This window comes from Pan paniscus, chromosome 10 (genome assembly GCF_029289425.2).
Source record: "Pan paniscus chromosome 10, NHGRI_mPanPan1-v2.0_pri, whole genome shotgun sequence".
In the NCBI taxonomy this organism is placed as follows: domain Eukaryota; kingdom Metazoa; phylum Chordata; class Mammalia; order Primates; family Hominidae; genus Pan; species Pan paniscus.
In genome coordinates, this window is record NC_073259.2 from 118116192 (window position 1) to 118140832 (window position 24641).

The 24641-nt window shown below is 46.6% G+C and overlaps 1 long non-coding RNA gene across 2 annotated transcripts; it reads right to left on the bottom strand.

The window, feature by feature from the left end:
• Positions 1-775: 775 nt before the first annotated feature.
• LOC100981975 (uncharacterized) lies at positions 776-24057 on the bottom strand. 2 transcript variants are annotated; one of them, XR_004665423.3, is made up of 4 exons: positions 23628-24057; positions 9994-10169; positions 8112-9174; positions 776-6817 (listed from the first exon to the last, which is right to left on the bottom strand). It is a non-coding gene; the product is annotated as an uncharacterized LOC100981975 (long non-coding RNA). The 2 variants fall into 2 exon arrangements; XR_008954674.2 differs by lacking the exon at positions 776-6817 and having other exon boundaries at positions 6826-8307; positions 23628-24042.
• Positions 24058-24641: the final 584 nt, after the last annotated feature.

The window sequence follows — 24641 nt, forward strand, 5'->3', positions numbered from 1 at the left end:
CTTCGTTCTCTTCCATTCCCCCCATTCACTTTAGACTCATCACTATTTACCTTATACATTTAACGTACATTTGATGATTTTCTGAGGACCTGCTCCGCCCTAGCATGTAAAGTCCACGAGCACAGCAATTTTGTTCTTGCTCTCTGCTCTGTCCCAGAGACTGAGGGGAGAGAGAGACCCTCTCATTTTGTTTTATATTGTTTTATACTCAGTACCTGTTTTAAGAAGAAACAACAAGGAAGTGAAACCAAAGACGGGCAGCCCGGCGCCAGGCCCGAAACCAGGCCTGGGCCTGCCTGGCCTAAACCCAGTTTCATGTGTGTGAAGAGACCACCAAACGTGTGTGAAGAGACCACCAAACAGGCTTTGTGTGAGCAACATGGCTGTTTATTTCACCTGGGTGCAGGCGGGCTGAGTCCGAAAAGAGAGTCAGCAAAGGGTGGTGGATTATCATTAGTTCTTACAGGTTTTGGGATAGGCGGTGAAGTTAAGAGCAATGTTTTGTGGGCAGGGGTGGATCTCACAAAGTACATTCTCAAGGGTAGGGAGAATTACAAAGAACCTTCTTAAGGTTGGGGGAGATTACAAAGTACCTTAAGGGTGGGGGAGATTACAAAGTACATTGATCAGTTAGGGTGGGGCAGAAACAAATCACAATGGTGGAATGTCATCAGTTAAGGCTATTTTTACTTCTTTTGTGGATCTTCAGTTACTTCAGGCCATCTGGATGTATACGTGCAAGTCACAGGGGATGCGATGGCTTGGCTTGGGCTCAGAGGCCTCACACCCAGTAGCTAAAAATCAACTCATAACTTAGAAACCTATGTTATTCATAGATTCCAGACATTGTATAGAAGAACGTTGTGAAACTCCCTGCCCTGTTCTGTTTCTCTCTTACCACTGGTGCATGCAGCCCCTGTCACGTACCACCTACTTGCTCGAATCAATCACGACCCTTTCATGTGAAATCTTTAGTGCTGTGAGGAGCCCTTAAAAGGGACAGAAATTGTGCATTCGGGGAGCTCGGATTTTAAGGCAGTAGCTTGCCGATGCTCCCAGCTGAATAAAGCCCTTCCTTCTACAACTCGGTGTCTGAGAGGTTTTGTCTGCGGCTCGTCCTGCTACAAGACTAGAAGAGTAGCATATTATATTCAGTAACTGTTTGCTGAATACATGAGGGAATTGAGCTAAGTGTTTGGCCCAACGCTGCACACACAAAGTGGCGGAGCTAGAATTTGACCCAAGCATAGTTTTGAATCTGGAGGCTTTACCACCTCACACATTGCCTCACCTCCTGAAGGTTTGATTTGTAGTGGGATTAATATCATTCACCTCACAATGGATGTGCAATACAAATGTCAGAGGCGTGTGAACCAGAGCAACTCCATCTTAAATAGGAGCTGGGTAAAATGAGGCTGAAACCTACTGGGCTGAATTCCCAGACGGTTAAGGCATTCTAAGTCACAGGATGATATAGGAGGTCAGCACAAAATACAGGTCATAAAGACCTTGCTGATAAAACAGGTTGCAGTAAAGGAGCCTGCTATAAACCACCAAAACCAAAATGGTGACAAGAGTGACCTCTGGTCGTCCTCACTGCTACACTCCCAGCAGCGCCATGACAGTTTACAAATGCCATGGTAATGTCAGGAAGTTACCCTATATGGTCTAAAAAGGGGAGGCATGAATAATCCACCCCTCATTTAGCGTATCATCAAGAAATAATCATAAAAATGCCTAACCAGCAGCCCTCGGGGCTGCTCTGTCTATGGAGTAGCCATTCTTTTATTCCACTACTTTATTAATAAACTTGCTTTCACTTTGCACTGTGGACTTGCCCTGAATTCTTTCTTGCGCTAGATCCAAGAACCCCCTCTTGGGGTCTGGATCGGGACCCTTTTCCTGTAACGTATTTCTGGCAACCACAGAAGGGACTATAGTGCAGAAACCTGACCCAATGGCTACCTTTGGGTAAGTGTTGGGGTCCGTTAACACTACCAGGTGTTCACCTGCAAAGGGAAGGTGTAATCTGCCATGTTAAAGACACTGTGCACCAACTTCTTCATTTCTTTCTCCACGATCTCCTCTTTCACTTCTGCTGTCCTTTTCACCTTGCTGTGCACAGAACTGATGACAGGCTCTTTCCACTGGTACAGCTTGCCACTCACCAGAGCAAAGCTAAATGGCAGGCACAGGAAAGCATCAATGGGAGGCATAGCACAGTGGGGTGGGAGGCAGGCTCTGCAGGCCACTTCCGTTCCAATCCTAGCTCGGCTGCATGACTTGCTTCCGTGTGACTCGTTTTCCCTCTCTGCACAATGGGAAGCATAATCATACCTGCCTCATGAATTGTGAGGATCAAATGATATATGTCTGCAAACTCCTTTGCCCAGTATCTGGCACATACTGAGCACTTGCTATAGGAAAGCTGCTGCCCCCAATCTCATTTTTTTTTTAAATGGAGTCTTGCTCTGTCGCCCAGGTTGGAGTGCAGTGGTGTGATCTCGGCTCACTGCAACCTCCACCCCCTAGGTTGAAGCGATTCTCCTGCCTCAGCATTCTGAGTAGCTGGGATTACAGGCGCACGCCACCACGCCAGGCTAATTTTTGTATTTTTAGTAGAGACAGGATTTCACCATGTTGGGCAGGGTGGTCTTGAACTCCTGACCTCATGATCTGCCTGCCTTGGCCTTCCAAAGTGTTGGGATTACAGGTGTGAGCCACCATGCCCGGCCCCCAATCCCATTCTTTAACATTGCCTAACATGGACCCTCATAGATAGGACAGCTTCTCAAGTCATAAAGTCCCACTCCAGTGGGTTCACCAGCTTGCACCTTCTAGTCAAAGGCTGTGTCTGGTGCATTTTCAGAAACACCCACCTGCTTTATCAATAACATTGAAAATGGCAGCTACTCTTTTTTTTTTTTTTTTTTTGAGATGGAGTCTCACTCTGTCGCCCAGGCTGGAGTGCAGTGCAAGCTCCGCCTCCTAGGTTCATGCCATTCTCCTGCCTCAGCCTCCCAAGTAGCTGGGACTACAGGTGCCCGCCACCACGCCTGGCTAATTTTTTGTATTTTTTTTAGTAGAGACGAGGTTTCACCGTGTTGGCTAGGATGGTCTCGATCTCCTGACCTCGTGATCCGCCCGCCTTGGCCTCCCAAAGTGCTGGGATTACAGGCATGAGCCACCGTGCCCGGCCTTCTTTTTTTTTTTTGAGACAGAGTCTCGCTCTGTTGCCCAGGCTGGAGTGTAGTGGCACAATCATAGCTCACTGCAGCCTCCAACTCCTCAGCTCAAATTGATCCTCCCACCTCAGCCTCCTGAGTAGCTGGAACTACAGGTGTGTACCACCACGCCTGGCTAATTTCTATTATTTTTTCTAGAAAGAGGGGTCTCTTTATGTTGCCCAGGCTGGTCTCAAACTCATGGCCTCAAGCGATTCTCCACCTCAGCCTCCCAAAATGTTGTGGTTACAGGTGTGAGCCACCACACCAGGCTGCAGGAGCTACTCTTTATTGGGCACTTAATATGTGCCAAGTGCTCTACATGCAACATCCCCTTTAATCCTCACAACAGTAGGAGATAGTTACTGTGATTGATTACATGCATGTGCCATCGCGTCCAGCCTAAAGAGTTTGTTTTAAATGCTTTGTTTACTCATTCAGTTTATTTATTTAGTCCCTTCTCTCTGCCCAGCTGCTGAATAATATTAGCAAGTCTAAGATGATGGCTGCCCTGTATGAGCTGACCTTGGGAAGCTGAGACAGAGTGGGCCAAGACTCAGCCCCAGCTGTTCTCCACCTTGGCTATGTAACCACCCAGGGAGCTTTCAAAATTGCAGCTCCCCAGATCCATCCCTGGAGACTATGATTTCGTGAGTCTGGGGAGTTATCCAGATACCTATATATTTGTTAAAAGTTCATGGCTGGGCGCAGTGGCTCACGCCTGTATTCCCAGCACTTTGGGAGGCCAAGGTGGGCGGATCACAAGGTCAGGAGATCAAGACCATCCTGGCCAACATGGCGAAACCCTGTCTCTACTAAAAATAGGAAAATTACCTGGGCGTGGTGACACATGCCAGCTACTCAGGAGGCTGAGGCAGGAGAATCACTTGAAGTCAGGAGGTGGAGGTTGCAGTAAGCCAATATCGTGCCACTGTACTCCAGCCTGATGACAGAGCTAGACTGTCTCAAAAAAAAAAAAAAAATGTTCCCAGGTGAGACTGGGCACGGTGGCTCACGCCTGTAATCCCAGCACCTTGGGAGGCCGAGGTGGGTGGATCACTCAAGACCAGAAGTTCGAGACCAGCCTGGCCAACATGGTGAAACTCCATCTCTACTAAAAATACAAAAATTAGCCAGGTTTGGTGGTGTGCACCTATAATCCCAGCTACTCCGGAGGCTGAGGTAGGAGAATTGCTTGAACCTGGGAGGCAAAGGTTGCAGTGAACCGAGATTGCACCACTGCACTCCAATCTGGGTCACAGAGCAAGACTCTGTCTTGGGGGAAAAAAAAAAAAAAAGTTCCCAGCTGATTCTAATGCATAGCCAGGGCTGAGGACCACTGGGAGGCTCCTGAAAAGACAGCTCATATTTGTCAATAGCAAGTACATTTGAAGAAGAGCATTCCTCATGACCCAGCAATAAAACTCTTATATATGTGCCCTAGAGAAACTCTTGTACATGTGCCAGAGTTATGGGCAAGAATGCTTCTGCAGCATTGCTTGTAAGAGGGAAAGCAAGACATAACCTAAATGTTCTCAAACAATAAATGGATAAATTGTTGGATTCATACAATGGGATGCTTTGGGCCAGGCGCGGTGGCTCATGCCTGTAATCCCAGTACTTTGGGAGGCTGAAGCAGGGGAATTGCTTGAGCCCAGGAGTTCGAGACCAGCCTGGACAACAGGACAAAACACTGTCTTGACGAAAAATACAAAAATTAGCCGGGTGTGGTGGCACGAGCCTGTAGAGATGGAGGCCAAGGTGGGAGGATTGCTTGGGCCCAGGAGGTCAAGGCTATGGTAAGCTGTGATTGCACCCCTGCACTCCAGCCTGGGCGACAGAGCAAGACCCTGTCTCAAAAAAAATAATAAAATAAAATAATTTTAAAAATGGGATGCTTTGGAGCAGTGAAAATGAATTAACTAGAGCTGTGCATATCAACATGGAAATAACCTAACATTGAAAAAACAAAGCAAGCTGCAGTGTGATATAAAGTTTAGAGAAATCCAAAGCCACACCATGTACTCACAACTACCTATTCATGAATGTGCATAGCAGCACTATTCACATAACCCAAATGTTCATCTATGGATGAATGGATAGGCAAAATGTGGTCTATCCATTCAATGAGATATTATTCAGCCATAAAAAAGGAACGGGGTCCTCATACATGCTATTACATCGATGAACCTTGAAAACATTATGTCTGCTACCTCAGAGAGGCTAGTCACAAAAGGCCACACATATTGTTTGACTCCATTTATATGAAATACCCAGAATAGGTAAATCCATAGAGACAGAGAGTAGATTGGTAGTTGCAGGGGACAGAGGGAGGGAGAAATGGCGAGTGACTACTAATAGGCATGGGGTGTCCTTTTGGGGTGATGAAAATGATCTGGAATTAGATGTGGTGGTTGCACACCTCTCTGAAATGCCACTGAACTGTTCATGTTTACAGTGGTTAATTTTGTGTTATATGAATTTCACCCCAATAAAAAAGTAAAAATTATATTTTTTACATATGTAGACATATATGTGTTTAGAAATATAAAAACAAACAAGGGAATGACAAATGTCAAATTCAGGATTTCGTTTAGAGATGGAGTCTTGCTGTGTTGCCGAGGCTGGAACGCAGTGGCTATTTCACAGGTGCAGTCACAGCACACTACAGCCACAAACTCCTGGGCTCAAGAGATCCTCCAGTCTCAGCCTCCCGAATAGGTGGGACTGCAGGTGCAGCCACTGTGCCTGGCTGCAGGGTGTTTATAAAGGGAAAGGTCAGAGAATGAGATGAAGGATGAGTTTGCAGGGAGAAAAGCTGGATTAGTAATGCTTTATTTGTTAAATTGGATGGTGGTATGTGGGTGTTACATTATTCACAATACATTTTAGTATTTCTATAGCATTTATTTAAAAAGAAAGATTGTCAAGAAAGATGTTGAGCTAAGAGGTAAGAGATCCAGATTTGAGGCCTAATCAGCATATATGAGACGAAGCTTTTTTTTTTTTTTTTGAGACAGAGTCTCCCTCTGTCACCCAGGCTGGAGTGCAGTGGCACTATCTCTGCTCACTGCAGCCTCCGTCTCCTGGGTTCAAGCAATTCTCCTGCCTCAGCCTCCCTAGTAGCTGGTATTACAGGCATGCGCCGCCACACCCAGCTAATTTTGTATTTTTAGTAGAGACAGGGTTTCACCATGTTGGCCAGGCTGGTCTCGAACTTCTGACTTCAGGTGATCCACCCACCTCAGCCTCCCAAAGTGTTGGGATTACAGGCGTGAGTCACCGTGCCTGGCAGAGACAGAGGTATTAAATAGAATTGTAACTGCTCAAAGGGTTCACCTTGCCTGCTGCCTAGACAGAGCCGATTCATCAAGACAGGGGAATTGCAATAGAAGAAGAGTAATTCATGCAGAGCCAGCTGTGGGGGAGACCAGAGTTTTATTATTACTCAAATCTGTCTCCCCTAGCAATGAGGGAATGGAGTTTTTAAGGATAACTTGGTGGGTTGGGGGAAGCCAGTGTGCCAGGAGTGCTGATTGGTCAGAGATGAAATCATAGGGAGTCAAAGCTGTCTTCTTGTGCTGAGTCAGTTCCTGAGAAGGGACCACAAGATCAGATGAGTCAGTTTACTGAGCTGATCCATCAAGTGCAGGGTCTGCAAAATATCTCAAGCACTGATCTTAGGAGCAGTTTAGGGAGGGTCAGAATCTTGTAGCCTCCAGTTGCATGACTCCTAAACCATCCCAACTACCTGGGAGGCTGAGGCAGGAAAATCGTTTGAACCTGGGAGGTAGAGATTGCAGTGAGCTGAGATTGTGCCATTGCACTCCAGCCTGGGCAACAGAGCCAGACTCCATCTCAAAAAAAAAAAAAAAGTTTCAGTGCTGTGTCAAAGAAAAAAAAGAGGGAATGAAATCCAGTTTGCACACTTTACCTGTAGGAGGGGAATACTGTGATCACGAAAGTGAGTTTGTGATGTCCTCCCTTTGGAAAGAAAGTACTAATGACCATCCCAGAAATACTATCCCGACCTTGCTTGGTGACTAAGGCAAGCCATGTCACCCTTCCAGGTGTTAGGTTTAATCCCTGAATGAAGAGAGAACTCTCAGCCTCCCTAACCCCAATGACCTTTTTGCTCTAAGAGGCTATAATTTTATGCATTCTACAGAAGGCAAAGCTGCTGGTGCCTGGAGCTAACAGGGGTGTGAAGAAGCTGAGGATTTTACTGGGCCGGGGAGGATGGGTAAATTTTGGGGGTGTGGTGGTGCATGCCTATAGTCACAGCTACTCATTAGGTGGAGGTGGGAGGATTCCTTGAGCCCAGGAGTTCAAGACCAGCCTGGGCAACACAGTAAGACTCCAGTCTCTTAAAAAGAAGAAGAAAAAGAGGAAAGCTGGAAAGAGTCTGGGAGGTAGAAGAGAGCTAATGGGAGAGAAGTTAGGGCCATTGATATGGTTTGGCTCTGTCCCCACCCAAATCTCATCTTGAATTGTAGCTCCCATAATTCCCACATGTTGTAGGAGGGACCTGGTGGGAGATAGTGACTAAGTCTTATGAGATCTGATGGTTTTATAAGAGGTTTCCCCTTTTGCTTGGCTCTTAGTCACTTGTTGCCTGCCACCACGTAAGACGTGCCTTTCACTTTCCACCATGATTGTGAGGCCTTCCCAGCCATGTGGAACTGTGAGTCCATTAAACCTCTTTTCTTTGTAAATTACCTAGTCTCGAATATGTCTTTATTAGCAGCATGAGAACAGACAAATACATCCATCAAGGGGCACTCACAGGCAAGTCTGGATGAGGAGGAGCCCTGGAGTGGCAGGGAAATAAGGATGGAGGGTGAGGTTGAGCCCATGGAACCCTCAGGCTGCTTGTGCTGGACTCACCAGATGGAGACGAAGGTGTCCACCATAAAGTTGTTCTTCAGAGTCCCAATCCATATGCTCTGAATATAAGTGACTTTCACAGACTTACATTGGCATTGCAGGTAGGATGGGCCCCATGCCAGCATGGTTAGATTGTTCTTCAAGCTCTGCAGGGAGGATGTGCCTTTCAGCAAAGTTCCTCTCCCCCTTACAGCTCCTAAGGTTCCAGAGCAAAAGTAACACCAAATGGCTGAGCCTCCAAAGTGAACTGCCCTCATATCCCTTAGCTCATGACTAACCCAGGGCCAACAGACATCTTCATGGACCCCTAAAGAACAGTGGCGCCGGGCACTGTGCCTGCAGTGTGGCACGGAGAAGCTGAGCATGCAGCCTCTGCTTCTCTTTTTTAAAATCCCAAGAGGAGAATCTAATCAAGTCCATCCCTGGTCCTCTAGGCCATGGTGGGGGCTCAGCAAGGGTTGAGGACCCAAGAGATGCTCTGAGAAGAAAATGAGGGAGAGCCAGCACCCCCAAGGCAAGTTAAATCCCGATTATATTAGTTTCTGTAACAAATTACCACTAACTTAGTGGCTTTCAACAACACTAATGTATTCTTTTCCACTTTTGGGGGTTAGATTCCTAAAGTCAGTCTAACAGGGTAAAAATCAAGGGCTAAAAAGAAAAAATATAAATTAAGATCCCAGCTGGGCGCAGTGACTCACGCCTGTAATCCCAGCACTTTGGGAGGCCAAGGCAGGTGGATCACTCGAGGTCAGGAGTTTGAGACCAGCTTGCCCAACATGGCAAAACCCCGTCTTTACTAAAAATACAAAAATTAGCCAGGCACAGTGGTGGGCGCCTATAATCCCAGCTACTTGGGAGGCTGAGGTGGGAGAATCATTTGAACCCATGAGGCGGGGATTGCAGTGAGCCAAGATCACGCCATTGCAAACTCCAGCCTGAGCGACAGAGAGAGACTCAGTCTCAAAAAAAAAAAAAAAGAAGAAGAAGATCCCAGCACAAATCACTCAGGCAATCATTGTTGAAACTTTTGAATGTCTTCTAGATATCTTTATGTCCACACCTAGACACACAAACAGATATACTGATGTTACAAACGTGGCCACACTACAGGCTGCAGGCTGTTTTGTAACTTGCTCTTTTTACTCAATAATATGTTATTAATTCTTTCTATGACAGTAAAGATATCTGTGATAAAGATAGATCTATGATACACAATCATTTTCAGTGGCTAAAGAGTATCCTAGTGATTGAATATATGAAACTGCCCATTTTGGCAGGTCATGGTGCCTCACGCCTGTAATCCCAGCACTTTGGGAGGCCAAGGCGGGCAGATCACTTGAGGCCAGGAGTTCAAGACCAGGCTGGCCAACATGGCAGAAACCCTGTCTCTACTAAAAATGCAAAAATTATCCAGTTGTGGTGGTGCATGCTTGTAATCCCAGCTACTTGGGAGGCTGAGGCAGGAGAATCACTTGAACCTGGAAGGCGGAGGTTGCAGTGAGCCGAGATCATGCCACTGCACTGCACTTCAGCCTGGGCAACAGAGTGAGACTCTGTCTCCAAAAAAAAAGAAAAGAAAGAAAGAACTGCCCATTTTGTAGGCCATAGCTGTAGAATACAGGCAGTTCCATATGGCTCAAGCTAAGAGGTACATTGTGATAATTTGCCAGTCAGTCTCTGGGATAGATATTTAACTGTAACTTTTGTTCAATTTTCCCAATTATAAACAATTTTTGGTAACCCTAATATGTCCTTACCATGTGCCAACCACTCTTCTAAGTCTATTTTGCTGACATATATTAACTTTTGCAATTCTTACTCCCCCCCACCAAAAAAATGAAAACAAAAACCAACTCTATAAGGAAGGTGCTAGTATTACCTCCACCTAATAGCTGAACAAACTGTGGTATGAATGAAGCGAGAAGCTTGTCCAAGGTCACATGGTAAACAGCAGCGCCAGCTCTGAACGCAGCCATCTGGCTCCACAGCCTCAGCTCTCTTAAATGCTATGGTAAATGGAATTCTTTTTCCAATTTCCTTTTCAAATGTTCCTTGCTGGTGTAAAAAAAAATGTACACACACAATTAATTTTTGTGTGTTGATCTTGTTCCTTGCGACTTTACTGAATTGGTTAATTAGCTCTATCTAATAGTTTTCTTGTGAATTCTTCGGGATTCTCCATATATGGGATTGTGCCATCTGTGACTAAAGATAGTTTTACTTCATTCTTTGCCATCTGGATGCCTTTTATTGCTTTTCTTGTCTAATTGCTCTGGCTAGAACTTCCAGTACAATGTTGAACAGCAGCGGTGAAAGCGGGCATCCTCGTCCTGTTCCTGATCTCAGGAAGAATGCACTCAGGCTATGCTCCTAACAACTGTGCTCACTGTCTGTCCACCCCACATTCATGTTGCCAGAAATCTCTGCACAAGCTTCTTCGCACACCTAAGGCATTAAGTCTATAGGACTTCTGGGTCAAAGGGTGTGCACATTTTCTATCTGAGTTCATTTTCCTAAATCATAAATGCTTGAACCATTTCATGCTTCTATCACCAAAGCAAGAGTGTGTACACTGCCTCTTAAGAGGGCTTGACAAACAAGAGGTGTGAACTTGGTTGAGACAGTTGAGGGTCTGGTCGCCAGGCTGAGAGCACATGGCCTGTAGGATGGGGGCTGTGAGTTTGAAGAAGAGGAGAGACATAGTAGCAGTGTGCAGCCATTTGAAGAGGGACACAAGGCAAAACTAAGCAAAGGTGAAAGTTACAGGGGGAAAGATTTTGGCTCATTTTCTCAGGAAGAAAATTGACAGGGCAGTCCCAGAGCAGAACAAGCTTTCCTTGTGGTTACTGCTGGTGATGGTGAGGAAGATGATGAAGATAATTTTCATTTACCACATCAACTTCCCTTTCTTTCCTGTCCCCTTTCCATCTGCACTTAACATCATTTATCTACTAAAAATACAAAATTAGCCAGGCATGGTGGCACATGCCTGTATTCCCAGCTACTCGGAAAGCTGAGGCAGGAGAATAGCTTGAACCCCAGAGGCGGAGGTTGCGGTGAGCCGAGATCACCCCATTACACTCCAGCCTGTGCAACAAGAGTGAAACTCTGTCTCCAAAATACCCCCCCTTCAATCCCACATTCTCTTACCACCACTCCATGCCTCTCTTCTTCATAGCCAAGTCCCCTGAAAGAGTGAGTCATCATATCCATTTCTGCATCTCCATTCACTCCTCCACCCACTCCAGTCTGGCTCCCACCCCCATCCCTTCTCTAAAGCTTCTCTTGCCAAGTAAACAACAACGTCATTGTCACTAAATCCAATAGACACACCACATAGCTGATCTTCCTGGAACTCTCAGCACCAGTTGACACTGTGACCATGCCCCACCTCCCTCACCTCCTTCCCTTAGCTTGCAGGAATCCACCTTTGCCTGACTTTCATTGGATCTCTGTGGCTACTCCTTCTCAGAATCCTTTGGGGACTTCGGCACTCCCACCCCTTAAAGGTTAGCACTTCTCCGGGGTCGGTTCTAGGCCCTCTTGCTTTCTCATCTACTTCTTCTCTTGCTGGTGAGTTGCAGCTTCTTCCATGGTTCTAGTTCCCATCTATATGCTGGTGATATAGAAACCTACATCTCAGGCCAGGCGCAGTGGTTCATGCCTGAAATCCCAGCACTTTGGGAGGCTGAGGTGGGCGGATCACCTGAAGCCAGGAGTTCGAGACCAGCCTGCCCAACATGGTGAAACCCCATCTCTACTAAAAATACAAAATTAGCCAGGTGTGGTGGCGGGCACCTGTAATCCCAGCTACTCAGGAGGCTGAGACAGAAGAATCACTTGAGCCCGGGAGGCGGAGGATGCAGTGAGCTAAGATCGCACAACTGCCCTCATATCCCTTAGCTCATTGCAATAGAGGAAGAGTAATTCATGCAGAGCCAGCTCTGTGGGGGAGACCGGAGACTCTGACTCAAAAAAAAAAAAAAAGAAACCTACATCTCAGCTCCAGATTCATATATCCAACCACCTATTCAACATCTACATGTATATGTTCCATGAACACTTCGAACTCAATGCCTTCAGTTCTGACCTCATCTTCCACCCCAAATTGGCTCTTTCTCCTGCATTTCCTATCCCAGCAAGTTATTCCAGAACCTATCAGTTGTCCAAGCCAGAAACATGGCACACTCCTTGACTCATTCTCTCCCTCTTTCCCCCTCACCCATTCAGTTGCCAAATCCTACTGTTTTACCTTTCTAATATTGCTCGAAGTCATCTACTTCTCTCCTCTGCCTCTACTACCTCCTCAGTCCAGGTCACCATCAGCTTTCCTATCTGGACAACCCAATAGTCTCCTAAATGGTCTCCTTTCCTCCAGTCTTACCCTGTCCCCTCCACTCTCTATACTGCACACTGCATACTTTTTTTTTTTTGAAACGGAGTCTTACTCTGTCACCCAGGCTGGAGTGCAGCAGCAAGATCTTGGCTCACCGCAACCTCTGCTGCCTGTGTTCAAGTGGTTCTCCTGCCTCAGCCTCCTGAGTAGCTGGGATTACAGGCATCTGCCACCACGCTCAGCTAATTTTTGTAGTTTTTAGTAGAGACGGGGTTTTACCATCTTGGCCAGGATGGCCTTGAACTCCTGACCTCGTGATCCACCCGCCTCAGCCTCCCAAAGTGCTGGGATTACAGGTGTGAGCCAACACTCCCAGCCTACACTGCATACTTTAATGAGAGCATGGACTATGGTGTGAGATGCTTAGGTTCAATCTCAGCTCTACCACTTACTGGCTACACGACCTTGGACAAGTGACTTAACCTTTCTGAGTCATTGTTTCTTCTTCTGTAATAAGAGGATATTAGGGCCCAGCGTGGTGGCTCATGCCTGTAACCCCAGCACTTTGGGAGGCCGAGGTGGGTGGATCATTTGAAGTCAGGAGTTCGAGACCAGTTTGGCCAACGTGGTAAGACCCCCTCTCTACTAAAACTACAAAAATTAGCTGGGCGTGGTGGCGCACGCCTGTAATCCCAGCTACTTAGGAAGCTGAGGTAGGAGAATCGTTTGAACCCAGGAAGCAGAGGTTGCAGTGAGCCAAGATCGTGCCACTCCACTCCAGCCTGGGTGATTGAGTGAGACTCCATCTCCCAAAAAAGAAGATATTAGTATTGTATTCGGCAGCGTTTCCAGTTTTAAACAACAGAATTTACTCTGCTGAATTTAAGAAGAAAGATTGTCCAGGAAAGACAAATCTATAGAGGCATAGAGTAGATTCATGGTTGCCTGGGTTGAGCAACCATGGGGAGAGAGTGGGAGTGGGGAGTGACTGTTAATGGGTATGAGGGCTCTTACTAGGCTGATGAAATGTTCTAAAACTGGATCACGGTAATGGTTGAACAACTTGGTAAATTTACTAAAAGTCATTGAAATGTGTATTTAAAATGGGTGATTTTATGATATGTAAGTTATACCTCAATAAAGTTGAGAAAAATATAGAAAAAAAGAGATTTTTTTTTTTTTTGAGACAGGGTCTCACTCTGTCGCCTCAGCCTCCGAGTAGCTGGGATTACAGGTGCCTACCACTACGCCTGGCTAATTTTTGTATTTTTTTTTTTTAGTAGAGATGGGGTTTCACCATGTTGGTCAGGCTGGTCTCAAACTCTGGACCTCAAGTGATCCACCTGCCTTGGCCTCCCGAAGTGCTGGGATTACAGGTATAAGCCACCACGCCTGGTGAGGGATTTTTATTTTTATTTATTTATTTATTTATTTATTGAGACCGAGTTTTGCTCTTGTTGCTCAGGCTGGAGTGCAATGGTGTGATCTCAGCTCACTGCAATGCCCGCCTCCCAGGTTCAAGCGATTCTCCAGCCTCAGGCTCCCAAGTATTAGCCAGGCATGATGACGGGTGCCTATAATTCCAGCTACTTGGGAGGCTGAGACAGGAGAATTGCCTGAACCCAGGAGGCAGAGGTTGCTGTGAGCCAAGATCACACCACTGCAGTCCAGCCTGGGCAACACAGCGAGACTCTGTCTCAAAACAAACAAACAAACAAACAAACAAACAAACCAATGAGCTTGGAAGTGACTTTTCCCCAGAGTCTCCAGACAAGAACTCAGCCCGCTGATGCCTCGATTTAGGGCTGCGGGACTGTGTTAGTTTCCACCGCTGTGTAACAAATAGAAACTCATACAGCCTCAGACAATCCTCATTCCATAGGGGAGCTAGCAGTCTGCAGAGGAACAGAGTGGGACCCTTTAAGGCATGGGGTCCAGGGAAAGGGATCCCCTATTGTATGGGTCAAAGGGCAATACTTCCCTCTATTCCTGAATTTGAATTCTGCTCATACCCAGCATCCCATGTGATTCCTTGTGTATGGAAGTGTTGCCTGGGGCATATTTTTGGAAAGCTTGGGTCTCATACTGTGTCCTAGCTGCAAGGGAACCTGGGACATTCAGTTGTGACATGTATTAGGGAGTGGAACTCATAATACAGAGAGTTCCCCAAACATGTTGTGGCCTTTCAGGTCATGATCAACCACTCCGACAACCAATATTATAGGATTATGTAGGAGGATCAAATAGGCCAATACATGTCACATGCTAAGAATGGAACCCAGCACATGCTAAGACCTCAGCAGCACTCAGTAGCTGTTATGTTTCAAGCAAAATAATGTCTTTAAAATGAAAATAGCGTAAAACCTTTCATGTTTTCTGTATGTTTGAATATTTTCTACTAAGATGCTGGGGTTTGGGGGGACAGCTCTCCATGCTTTCTCAGTGCCCCCCAGATGCAGCTCAAGGTGCTCCACGATCTCACCCCTGCTAGCTTCCCCAGCCCCACCTTGGCCTCGCCTTCTCGGACACTGTACACGCCAGTTGCGGGCCTGTGAAGAAGCCAGACAAATTGCTCCTTCCTCTTCTCAACACTGTGCTACCCACGCAGGAGGGCTGAGAGGCTCCAGTGCAGGGTGGGAGGCTGGGCTGGGGCGGTATCCCCAGTGGCCTGTGGGTGCAGGAGAGAAGCCTCCATCCTTGCCCCTCAAAACAAGAAAACCAGATACCAAGGCAGCTTTTCATAAGGCTATAGCCATTCATTTGAAAAAACCATGCTTATCTTTTGAGATAATGTGATTTCAGCTATTTGGGTGTTTTGGTGTTAGACATGAACAAAGGGATGAAGATAGATGGTAGTAGGCAGGTGTTTAATTGCTTGCCTGAGATCCTTTATTTATTTATTATTATTTGTATTATATATGTATACATATATGTGTGTGTGTGTATATGTGCATATATATATATACACTTTTTTTTTTTTTTGAGACTGAGTCTCGCTGTATCACCCAGGCTGGAGTGCAGTGGTGCAATCTCGGCTCGCTGCAACCTCTGCCTCCTGGATTCGAGCAATTTTTGTGCCTCAGCCTCCCGAGTAGCTGGGATTACAGGCACCTGCCACCACGCCCAGCTAATTTTTGTATTTTTAGTAGAGACGGGGTTTTGCGATATTGGCCAGGCTGGTCTCGAACTCTTGACCTCAGGTGATCTGCCCGCCTTGGCCTCTCAAAGTGCGGGATTACTGGAGTGAGCCACCGTGCCCACTCCTTGATCTCTCCTCAAGTTGGTAAAAGGCATCATCAATCCCTCAGGAATCCGGAGCCATCCTTCACCTCCTAGCAAATCCATCAGTTCTGCCTCCAAAACACATCCCAGCTTTGTCCACATCTCTCTGGCTCCACCATCCCATTCCAGCCCAAGTATCCATCCCTTGCATCTGGTGACTCCAGCAACCTTCTCACTGGTCCCTCACCGTCATTCTGGTCCCACCACACTCTATGCTCTGCACAGTGGCCCATGAGAGCTTCTAGAAACATGAGTCAGATGGTTTCACTTCTCTGCATAATACTTTTCAGTGGCTTCCCATGGCACTGAAAATCAAATTCCAACTCTTCCCCTGTCCTGCCCCCTGGTCTGGCTCTACCCTCCTCTCTTACCAGGTTCTGGAACATGCTGTCCTTGCTGTTCCTCTTTTGTGCTTCCAGATCTTTGCATTTACTGTTCTCTTGGTCCCGTGTATCACGTGGCTGGATTCTTCTCCTCCTATGGGGTCACCTCCAGAACTGGGTCATCTCTGACCTTCTGACCTCCCCCTCAAGCTCTCACATCACCTAGGTGTCAAGGGTGGGATGAGAATGTGGCAGACCTCATGTTTCTATTTCCCCGAAGATGGTCAGGGGCAGGCCGGGCGCAGTAGCTCACAATTTGGGAGGCTGAGGCAGGCGGATCACTTGAGGCCAGGAGTTCAAGACCAGCCTGGCCAACATGGCGAAGCCCTATCTCTACTAAAATTACAAAAATTAGCCTGGTGTGGTGGCACACGCCTGTAGTCCCATCTACTCGGGAGGCTGAGGCAGAATCACGTGAATCCAGGAGGCAGGTGTTGCAGTGAGCAAGATCATGTCACTGCACTCCAGCCTATGTGACAAAGCAAGACTCCACCTAAAAAAAAAAAAAAAAAATGGCTGGGCGCAGTGGCTCACGCCTGTAATCCCAGCACTTTGGGAGGCCGAGGCCAGCAGATCACCTGAGGTCGGGAGTTTGAGACCAGCCTGACCAACATGGAGAAACCCCATCTCTACTAAAAATACAAAATTAGTAGGGCGTGGTGGCGCATGCCTGTAATCCCAGCTAACTCGGGAGGCTGAAGCAAGAGAATCGCTTGAACCCAGGAGGCGGAGGTTGCGGTGAGCCAAGATCGTGCCATTTCACTTCAGCCTGGGCAACAAGAGCAAAACTCTGTCTCAAAAAAGAAAAAAAAAAAATCGGGAGCAGAGGGGCCACGCTTGAGTTGGATTTGCTCCTCCTGGTGTCTGGTGCCTCCCCGACCTCCGTGCTGGGCTCACTTCTATTCAGCTGGAGGAGGCCCAGACCCACAGGTGTGTGGCCACCCACTGGGAAATAGGTGTCCAGCCAGGAGCTCCATTTTAATAGCCACGAACTGGTACAGCAACACCATCTCCATGGCGACGGCCAGCCTGGGACCACAAATGAGAACACAGGCTCACTGTTGGCCCCAGTGGAGGCTAACTGGGCAGAGGAGAAGCAGCAGCTGTGAGTGGAGTTTGTTCTCCTGTCCCTCTCTCAACCTTCCCTAGTCTGTGGCCATTGGAAAAGCTTCTGTGAGGACTGGTCTCCAGGGAAGAGGGAAATCTTCCCAAGAGAATGCAACCATCTTTTATTCCTTTGCTTACAATCTTCCCATGGCTTCTCAACTCACTCGGAATAAAATCTAAAGAATTCTCCTAGGTGGTGCCATCGTAAGCGGCTTGGTTTAAGCAATAGCTTGGTGGTCACAGAAACCAAATAGTAGTTAAGTACCAAGGTGAGCTGGCAGCCTCCGTGGGCCAAGTCGCACATCCCAAATGAGCAGGGCTTCTGGTGGGACTGAGGAAGGAACCAAGGTAAGAATAGGAGCTCAACAATTACCTAGATAGAGTCTCCACAGCCCAGACAAGCCAGGACTAGAGAAGTAGACTTCAGAAATCCCTGGAATTTCTGGCTTTTGGGAAGACCTTGTAACAGATCACTGTATTTTGTCTGCCTACCCTCCTCACTTCCTTTTCCCATTTTGTCTGGTAACAGGATCTTCCTTCCTAAGGAAAATCCACTGGATGTGGTTCAGTAGGGCTCACACTGCTCCGTCATCTTCTCGAACTCCAGACCTCAGGTGATCCACCCACCTCGGCCTCTCAAAGTATTGGGATTACAGGGGTGAGCCACTGCACCCGGCCGGCTCAGTCATCTTCTCCCTATTTCCTGCCACAGGAACCAGCACATGACCCAGACTGGCCAATGGGATGACACCTTGGCCCAGGCGGTGATTGGTTCAGGGATGGATATGTAATTCACACCCAACCAATCAGAGTCTTTCCCGGGACTTTCCTAACAGAGCATCAGGAAAGACTTGTTTGCTCCTCTGAGGTTGCTAAGAAGAGAATGTAAGGATTTCTTGCTACATAGAGAGCTGTTCAAGAAGGAAGACAAAGGCCGGGTGCGGTGGCTCACGCCTGTAATCCCAGCACTTTGGGAGGCTGAGGCAGGCAGATCACCTGAGGTCGGGAGTTTGAGACCAGCCTGACCAACATGGTTAAACCCTGTCTCTACTAAAAATACAAAAAATTAGCTGGGCGTGGTGGGGCATGCCAGCTACTCAGGAGGCTGAGGCAGGAGAATCGTTTGAACCCGGGAGGCAGAGGTTGTGGCGAGCCAAGATCACGCCATTGCACTCCAGCCTAGGCAACAAGAGGGAAACTCCATCTCAAAAAAGAAGAAGAAGGAGAAGGAGAAGGAGAAGGAGAAGGAGAAGGAGAAGGAGAAGAAGAAGAAGAAGAAGAAGAAGAAGAAGAAGAAGAAGAAGAAGAAGAAGAAGAAGAAGAAGAAGAAGACCAAATAGAAGCAAATGGAACCAAGACGTAGGGAGAGAGATCCTACCTGATGACATAGTGTGAACCCTTATCTTCATCCATGTCCAAGGACAGCACAATCTCTTCAACTGCCCAGTTACATGATTCAATAAATTCCCCTTTGAGGCTTTGTGGTTAACGTAAGCTGGGTTTCTGTCACTTACTGCCCAAACAATCCTGGCTAACATAGACCTGCTTAGCATCCTATCTACATAAACCTGCAACGCTAACTCCTCTTGTAGCTGCATCCCTGCCTCTGACTCCAGATCTGAACTTAGTTGTGAGAATAGAAGAAGCTGGACAGGTTCTTGTTTAATTTCCCCCATAACCAGTCCCCAATTTCTATCCCAGTTTCAGTAACTGAGGCCCTGTCTCCTTATTCTGGCTCTTCATCCTTCCAGCCCCAGTAGGGACAGCTGGCCAAAACCTGTCACTTGCTACTGTAACCTGAACATTGCTCTAGCCTGTCTGGATTGCCACCTATGGTCCACACCAGTACTACTTGGTGCAAACTACTTCCGCCAATCCCTACACCCCATTGGTATACCCGCTACACAGATGGCTAAGTCATGGTTACATAAACTTAAGGCTTCACACTGCAACTTAAGGCAGCATTTCCCAAGCTGTGTACTGTGAGACTCCATTTGGTGAGATGATAGTAGATAGTCCATTAACAAAGAGGAAAAAAGCAAACTGGCAATAGTTTTTTCTTCAATTTTATATTTTAAAATATAAACTGTGGAGAAACATTTTACATGGAGGTTATCTTCTAAAGACGGCACTTCAGATAAAAATCATGGCTCATCGCCAGGCACGGTGCCTCACGCCTGTAATCCCAGCATTTTGGGAGGCCAAGGCGGGCGGATCACGAGGTCAGGAGATCGTGACCATCCTGGCTAACATGGTGAAACCCTGTCTCTACTAAAAATACAAAAAATTAGCGGGGCATGGTGGCGGGCGCCTGTAGTCCCAGCTACCCGGGAGGCTGAGACAGGAGAATGGCCGGAACCCGGGAGGCGGAGCTTGCAATGATCACACCATCGCACTCCAGCCTGGGCGACACAGCGAGACTCCGTCTCAAAACAAACAAACAAAAAAACCCATGGCTTATCAAAATTGCCTTTTAAACCCTTAAATTGTCCACATAGCACAGCAAACAACTCCTTCTTCCCAGTGGGTCCACTGGAGCCAATTTCTAGCTCCGGAACAAGTTGCTGTTATTACAGTTTTCCTCCAGGTGAAGGTGAAGGAATTGGCTTATTTTAGGGGTCATGTGGCTGAAAATTATGTACCTAGATTTAAAGGCAGAGCAGCAAGATGCTCACTCTGTGAGAAGCACATGAGAACAGAGAATGATGGAGGGAACCCCAGATGCAAGTATCCCATTTCACACTTACTCCAGGGAACCCAGTTGCTGAATAATTGTACTAGTTATATTATTCTCTCTCTCCATGTCCCCATGGAACATGTATAACTGAATTTGAGGGAGTTAAATACATGTAAGTTATGATTTCATCATGTGAAAGAAAAATATTCATCATTATAAGGTGTTCTCATAGTAATGTTTTTATATATACAATGATCTGCTTTTAAAAAATTGTGGGCTGGGCACGGTGGCTCACACTGTAATCCCAGCACTTTGGGAGGCCAAGATGGATGAACGGCTTGAGCTCAGGAGTTCAAGACCAGCCTGGACAACATGGTGAAACCCTGTCTCTACCAAAAATACAAAAAAATTAGCTGGGCGTGGTGGTTCCAGCTACTCAGGAGGTTGAGGTGGGAAGACTGCTTGAACCTGGGAAGCAGAGCTTGCAGTGAGCCGAGATCATGCCATTGCACTCCAGCCTAGGTGACAGAGTAAGTAAGACCCCATTTCAAAAAAAAAGAAAAAGAAAAAGAAAAGAAAAGAAATTGTAGGCCAGGAACGGTGGTTCACACCTATAATCCCAGCACTTTGGGAGGCCAAGATAGGAGGATTGCCTGAGGCCAGGAGTTTGAGACCAGCCTGGGCAACATAAGGAAAGCCCTGTCTCTACAAAAACAATAAAAAATTAGCCAGGCGTCATGGCATGTGCCTATGGTCCCAGCTACTTGGGAGGATGAGGCAGGAGGATCACATGAGCCTGAGAAGTTGAGGCTGCAGTGAGCTGTGATCACGCCACTGCACTCCAGCCTAGTGACATAGTGTGACCCTCTCTCACTTTTTAGAGAAAAAAGTAAGAAAGAAAGAAATTGTATGCTGGGCCCAGGAATGTCAGGAAGTCCCATCACCTGCTACATGGAATTATGACATGTAATCTCTGTATTAATGCAGAAGGGGGCATTTACTAATTATGCTCTTTTCCATTGGTCCTATGATAGCTGCTCTAAGTAATATGTCTTGTTTTCGATTTCAGCATGTTTTGTTTTGTTTTTGTTTTTGTTTTTGAGATGGAGTCTTGCTCTGTCATTCAGGCTGGAATGAAGTGGCATGATCTCAGCTCACTGCAACCTCCACCTCCCAGATTCAAGCAATTCTTGTGCCTCAGCTTACCGAGTAGCTGGAATTATAGACACACACTACCACGCCCAACTAGCTTTTGTATTTTTAGTAAAGACGGAGTTCCACCATGTTGGCCAGGCTGGTCTCAAACTCCTGACCTTAGGTGATTTGCCTGCCTTGGCCTCCCAAAGTGCTGGGATTATAGGCATGAGCCACCATGCCCGGCCCAGTGTATATGTTTATCATTCAATATTTGTTGAGTAGTAAAAACAGGAATCAAATAATGATAATCCTAATGATAGCATTATTAAAAATAAAAACTAACACTTAATAAGGGCTTGCTATGTGCCATATATTTCTTGAACAACTTTGCATTTATTAGTTCATTTAATATTCCTAACAATTCTCCCCATTTTACAGATGAGGAAACCAAGGCTCAAAGAGGTGAAGGATTTTAGAATCCACATTTCCAGATCTCAAATTCCAAACTTGGACATGGTTACTTTGAGGGTCAAAGGAGAGGATGTATATAAAAATACATACATGTATTTTGTATACAAATATATATATATAATACATTCAAAAAGATTATTTTAAAAAATGGATTCCAGTTATGGAGCTCTTATTCTATGTCAATCATCATGATAAGGGCTTCTCATGCCTTTTTTTTGTTTAATTGTCACAACCCTATGAACAGATGCAGAAACAGAGGCTCAGAGAAGTTAATGACTTGGCCAAGAAGACACAGCCAGTATTATAAAATAAGTTGCCTTGACTCTTAGTAAACTACACTGCCACCCTCTATAAATATAGGTTGTCATCATCATCATCATCATCAACATCATCATCATCATCACAGAGAATAACAGGCAGTCACTCCCAGGGAAATGCAAATCAGAACCACAATGAACTACCACTGCACACCCACTAGCATGGCTATAATTAAAAAGACAGACAATAACAAGAGTTGGTGAGGATGTGAAGAAACCGGACCCCTCATACTCTGCTGGTGGGAATGTAAAAGGGTGCAGCTGCTGTGAAATTCAGCTCCACAGTTCCTCCAAGGGTGAAACATAGTTAACATATGACCCAGCAATTCCCCTCTTAGGTACATATTCAAGAGAAATGAGAATATATATCCACATAAAACCTTGTACACAATGTTTATGGAAGCATTATTCATGATAGCCAAAAAAGAGAAACAACCAAAATGTCCATCAGTGGATGAATGGATACATAAAAGTGTTCCATCCATGCAATGGAATATTACTCAGCCATAAAAAGGAATGAAGTATCAGCCAGGTATGGTGGCTCACGCCTGTAATCCTAATACTTCAGGAGGCTGAGGTGGGAGGATTGCATGAGTCCTGGAGTTTGAGACCAACCTGGGCAACATAGTGAGACCCCAAATCTAAAAAAAAAAAAAAGTAATGAAGTATCAACATGTTACAACAGCTACAACATGGATGAGCACCGAAAACATGCTAAGTGAAAAAAAGCCAGCCACAAAGGACCACATATTGTGTGAGTCCATTTACATGAAATGTCCAGAATAGGTAAATCCATAGAGGCAGAAAGCAGATTCATGGGTGGGAAGGAGGGGGAATGGTGTTGGAAATGATGGCAAAGGAGTGTGGGTTTTTTTTTTTTTTTTTTGAGTTGATGAAAATATTCTCAAATTGATTGTGGGGATGCTTGCACAACTCTGTGAATAATCTGAAAACCATTAAATTGTACCCTTAAATGGTGAATTGCGTGGTGTACTGTTTCTTTTAGAAAAAACAAAAACCGGCCAGGCATGGTGGCTCACGCCTGTAATGCCAGCACTTTGGAAGGCTGAGGCAGGTGGATCACATGAGGTCAGGAGTTCTAGACCAGCCTGGCCAACATGGCGAAACCCCGTTTCTACTAAAAATACAAAAATTAGCTGGGCTTGGTGGCAGGCACCTGTAATCCCAGCTACTTGGTGGCGGGGGAGGATAGCGTGTGGGCAGGCGGAGGCAGGCGAATCTCCTGAACCCAGGAGGCGGAGGTTGCAGTGAGCCAAGATCACACTGTCACACTCCAGCCTGGGGTACAAGAGCGAGACTTCATCTCAAAAAAAAAAGAAAAAGAAAAAAGAAAAGAAAAAGAAAAAAACAAAAGGCAGGTGTTGGTGACCTGAAGTTAAAATACATTTATAAACCTGGTCCTATTCTTCCCAAGCACGGTGACTCAAATGCCAGCCTGATCACCAGGAGTGCCCTGAGATCCTTGCCTCCTCCCTGGGAATCCAGGATGTTGCCCTGCGCTTTCCCACCTTCCCCAGGCACACCCTGCCCTGCTCTCCCTGGCGGGCCTGGAGTAGATCAGAAATGAATCCCGCTCGCCTTCCATGGCTTCTCTCTGCTGCAGCCTGGCACCGTTTCCTCTTGCCTGATGCTGCTTCCTCCCTCCCGCCCGGTTTGCTGTGAAAGCACGTCCAAATTTGAAAACCATGTGAGATTCAGAATGTGCACCTGAAGCTGCCCCCTGGGGCTTTCTGTGCTGTCAACCACTGCAGAGATCTGGGGTCCTCCCTGCATCCCACTTACCTAACATAGGAAAAGACGATCACGTGGAAGAACTTAATGCTGCCATAATTGATGCTTTGGATCCGGGTGACTTTGTTTGTCTCATACAGGAAAACATCACTGCAGCTGCAGCAGGCTGGCACGGTTACAGCCTCCCTCCCTGCGCGGGGCTGGACCAGGGCTCAACTCTCCCAGATGGGGCCACAGCAAGCCCCCTCCCAGTAACTGCAAAATGAAACATACTGATTTTTAGCGGGAGCCTTTAACTTTGAGCTCTTCCAATGACTGTGGAGTGGGGGCGGGCCCTGGCAGTTGCCCCAGATGTGACTGCGATAAACAAGAAGGGCCAAGTCCTAAGGGCCTGGTTGGCAGATGACCTCGCCCCAGCTGGCCTCCCCCAGATGCCTACACAAAGATGGTATTCAGAGGATGGGCATTTTTAGAATTCTCCTTTTTCCCCCTTTTCCTTTCGCTTTTTTGGACTCATTTCTGTTGGGAAAAGGGGGCAGCCCTGCAAATGTCACAAGACCCAGAGCTTCGATTGTACCTCAGAAAAGGGCTGAGATCTTTCCATTGCCTCAAGCCCCACTCAGAGATTGATTCATTCATTTCTACAACCCTTTATTCAGCCCCTGATGTATAGGAGCTCTGGGTAAATAAAGGTCTCCCCTTCTTCTTCTACCAGCCCTTATAATATTCTGGTCTGCAGCTACCAGCCCTTATGATATTCTGGTCTGCAGTTGGTGGGGAAAGTCAGATTTGCAGGAGTGGGGATGCTAGGGGTGGAGGGGTTTTATTTATCTGCAGGATCTTTCTCGCTTGACCCTCTGAGTTACTCTCCACCCTGCTCTGTGCCCCGGAAGTTCAACCCATGACCTAGATCAATCAGCCCAAGATCACCAGGGACCAAGTGGCAGCCCAACAAAGCTAGGTTTATTGATCTATTCCGTGAGGGACGCCACCCACCAGATGAGCCTCAGGACATCACCAAACAGTGGAAGACAGCGATTTATTACAGGATTCCGAGGAAAGTGG